Raw genomic sequence first — 4639 nt, forward strand, 5'->3', positions numbered from 1 at the left:
GTTCAGGTGAAATTATATTTGTAGGTTTGCTCTTCAAGCATTGTAGCAAAAACCAGACCAGAGTGAACTGTAACTAAAGTCTTCATGAGGTCATGGCAAAAATATCTGGCCCTGTGGGACCATCAGCTCTTCCCTTCTTCTTTGTGAACTTTGTAAATTGAACAAAAAGCTGAATAAGGACACCAACAGAAGATGAAAGCCTGTTCGTATCAGTTTACAGCTGAAACAAACACATATAGAAACAACTGAGCCTACATTTTTATCTGTCAAAGCGAGCGAGCCAGCTTTCTCACAGTTTTTGCATTGGATGCAGATTTTGTGTGCTGATCTACGTGTGATGGTGTCTCAGTACAGAGACGGAAAAGGGACAGATAAGGAAGGAAACACTGGGAGAGAAGTGATCAGACAGAAAAGAGCTTAACTCGGGGGTTTCCCTGAACGTTCTCTGCCCAAACTTCACCTCAAGCTTCAGGCTAAATCCCTCTCATGTACCTCGACTAGTTTGCAAACTGTAAACAAAGTTTTGTGATGCAGTGTTATTCAACTCTAACACTCTGTATAAATTAAATTTTATTAGCTCCATTACCTCATCCTTAAATCTTGTGATTGAGTGCAGCTGCTTTAAATTACTGTGTATGAGTTTATATGAAAGCTGGATGTTCGTGCACGTTATACGTCATTAAAAGTCACCGAATTCTCCTTTTTAAGCGTTTTTTCAAGTACTTAATTTTTTTTATTGCTGATAGAATTTTTTAATTTCCCACAAACCTCTTCAACTGGCTGAAATATCTCCATTAAATATCCTGGAAAGAGTTCTGAGCTCTGAGAAATTATACGTCCCAGATGTTTGTGGTTCAGTGTTGGTGAGTGAAATTCTTGTATTCTATCAACATAATTAGAAAGTAGCCTATGTATGTCTGTGCATTGTAGCTGTGCAATTTAGGGAGTCACTACTGACGTTAAAAGTATAACATGCTAATGCTATATGCTACAAAATGCTAATATGGAGGCTTCAAATGCAGAATCCATGAACTAAAGGCTGTTGTTATATACACTCGTATAAGATATTTTAGTTCACAATTAAAAGTAGCTGAGAAAGAAATGTTATGCATGTACTATGTTACATTTATGTTGAATGTGTTTAATCACTGACCCAGTCTGCAGTCTGAGGAGTCTGCGGTGGATCATATTACTCATAACATTTTATAAACGCATTTCCATAGATGTGCCCGAAATGCACTACAATGATCAAAACAATACATCTTAATTTTGAAAATGAAATTGGTATATTAAAAAAATCTACACTGAGCAGTGAAAAATGTGTGAAATATATACAAAGTTCATATTTGAAATTAAGTAAATAAACTGCAGATACAAGATACAAACATCTGAATATGCCACATTTTCTCTCCGTGAACATCTACACAATAAAGTAACTGTTCTTCCTGTTCCTCCAGATCTATAAGTGACCCTTGCAGATTAAGAGACACTGTAATGTTTTCTGGGATAAAGGTAACAGTTTAGCGGGACAGCTGGGACGTTTGCATCATTACTTTTCAGTACAAGAGCCAGGTCTGCTGTGAAAACTAAACAGAGCAAGCGATGTTACTTTTATTTCCTGAGAGTCCTACAGTGCGCTTTTGTAAAACATCCACCTTTGTGCCAAGTAGAGTTCCTGACGAGGTGACCTGAGGAAATTCTGGTAACATTAATATTTCCAGAGATAACTCATGGCTGAACATGATGGAGTTTGCAGCTCAGTTTTGCATGAACAGAAAATACAGCATAAAAACAAACAAACTTTTAAGCCCTAAGGGCTAAGGATTTTTAAGAGTTAAGAATTCACACCAAACCGTCATCCTTTGATAAAAAACACTGGACTGGCAACTGTAACAATCACCCTTCAGCATGCACGTCATGATTTATTTCACGACTCCACTATCCATTTGGACTTTTGAGATTCCACACAAACTATAAATCATATAATAGACTGAAAGCATTTTTATTTCTATTCCCATCTTCCAAAAAAGGGAACAAGACTGGCGAGAGGAATTCACAGAAAAACAAAAAGTACCAAAGTCTTTCTGCCAAACTGCAACATTATCATGCTTTTTATTATATAAACAGAACGGACACATAAACTGCTTCTTTTCCTCTTAAAGAAGCCGTGATGCCCCCACTTTCACTTCAAATTCATCATAATCTTGACTGGCACTGAAGAAGACAAAGAAACAAAATACACCGACCTTGCCAATACAAAAACTGCTCATGAAGATTTAAAAAAAAAAAATATATAGCAGTAAAGCAAAAAACAAGCAACCACAAACATTTTTATGTGTTTTCAAGCTTTGAACTAAGAGACAGTGGCGAGAGAATTAAACTGGGGTTGAGATTATCTCATATTTGAAATAACTAAGGATCGGTTTGATTATCTCTATGGTCACAGTCTAGGTCAAACCAAGTACCACTGCGTGTTTCCAAATGTCAAAATGCTGCAAAACACTGGCAGATTATCAAATGGAAAAAAAAAATCCCTGTAGTCAATTTTGCTGGAAAAACCTTAACAATGATTATCCATAAAAGCCCCACTGTGCGTCTAACTCTACACCAGCACGACAAACAAGGTGACTATTGGAAATAGCAGCTCACCTCTAATCACTGTCTGCTTTTAAAATTTCAGTGGCTATTGCTCTTTGGCAGTGTCCTAGCTTTTATTATTTTAAGTGTACTGTGCTCTTGTCTTATTGTGATTTGAGGTGGTGTGTTGGTGTGTAAAGGGCAATCATTTTTTTCTAAAATATCCATCAAACTGCACACACGCACACACACACACACACACACACACACACACACTTTCACGCACGCAAAGTGAAAACACTGACACTGAGCATGCACACAAAGTATGCTGGGGCAGGCTACAACCCTTCCAAATACAGAAAGAAAATATCATTTGCATCCCTACTGTGCACACATCATAACTAAACTATCAAAAACATGCTCATAGGTAAAAAAAAGGTACTCATGCGCACCTACACATGCAGGATCACACACACACACACACATACATTCACACGCACACACGTACCACTCAGCAATATGGCAAGGTTAGTCATTGTAAAAGTGCGGATTAGTCGCAGTTTCACAAAGTTATTTTTATTTGCCATTTAGTATTGGGATATTTTTGCCAGTCACAGACACTTAATTTCACAGTGCAACACAGTATGACAAACACTGACATTAGGGTCAAACCATATCATATGGGTGAGGTTAAAAAAAAAAATCCATACAAAAACAAAATATAGGTAAAATAAAAATTTTTTAAAAAGTGCAAAAAAACAACTTAACAGTCACTGAAAATAGCATTAATTCATTTTTTGTGTTAAGTGTGCGAATTTAAATCCACTATATAAAAAAACAAAAAAAAAAACAAAAACAAGAATCATCAGTAGCAGCAAAAAAAGGACCAGTTTTAAAACATTATAAAGATCACAATGACACTGCCAATCACTGTTTTACTTAAGATATTGATATGGCATCAAATGGATATCAGTACGAATGTAGACAAACACATACACACTCACACACATACAAAAAAAACAAACAAACAAACACACACACTTGGTCACAGTTAACAGGTGCCAAAGGACATCGCGGTGGGAGTCAAGTTTTAGCTCGGTACCATATCAAAAACAATACACATTTCACGGACTGTTAACACAGAATGCCGAAGTAAGGATTTATAAACTGCACATGCACACACGTGCGCGCGTGCACATTCACACGCACAAAACTGCACAGAGACAACTAAAAATGTGATTTTCTTGGTAATATTTCCTCCCCCTCTGGAGAGAAAACAAATGTGTTAGCCCTAATCCTCCCTTCCTAGAGGAATGGTTGCTGTGAAGCCAAGAGGAAAAGATGCTTAGTTTTTTTCCCTCCTGCTCTCTTACTCTGGTTTGATCAGGTAGAAAATGTGACAGGAATACGTCTGATAGATAGAAAGCTCTGTGAAGCAGCACTCTGGTCAAAAATGAAGGTAGGAAACACAGATGAAGATAGCTAGATTATCTTACAGTTAAGTATTGTTTCAGTGACTATGGATGAAGTAATTTATACTGAATCCTATTCCCCGGAAAAGAAATGTATCACCCAGAAAATGAACAGAATTTAGACACCTGTCGGTCCCTAACTACATGTAGTAGGTCTTAAAAAGTCTAAATTATAGTGCCACCTACAGTCTGTTACATGTACTGAATGTACAGCATGTGCAAGTTAAAGTGTGAGAGTCTGTGTTCGTTGGTCTGTCTCTGTCGGTCAAGAATTACTCTTAAGTTTAAGAATCCCATTAAAATCTCAGCTGTCCCTGTCCTCAAAGCCAAGTAACAGACCTTTCTGTGGCTCTTTTTTCCCTTCCTTATTACTGAATTCCCTCCGTTTCTTTCCCTGAACTCACTCTATGCTGGTATCTTTCCCTGCCTCTCCTCTTTCCCATCCTGTCTCTCCCTCCATCTCTCCTCCGTCTCCTTCTCTCTGTCCCTCTCTATCTGTCCCTACCAGTTAGTTTTTCTGTGTCAGGTCCCTGCCTAGTTAATCTAGAGGTGTCCTCCCTGTCCCTCCCTCCCACCCGCCTACCCTCCCT

This window comes from Aulonocara sp. 'chitande type north' Nkhata Bay, linkage group LG6 (assembly GCF_057382095.1).
Source record: "Aulonocara sp. 'chitande type north' Nkhata Bay isolate Kocher_YH1m ecotype deep benthic linkage group LG6, A_spYH_male_GT1.1, whole genome shotgun sequence".
NCBI classification, from domain to species: Eukaryota; Metazoa; Chordata; class Actinopteri; order Cichliformes; family Cichlidae; genus Aulonocara; species Aulonocara sp. 'chitande type north' Nkhata Bay.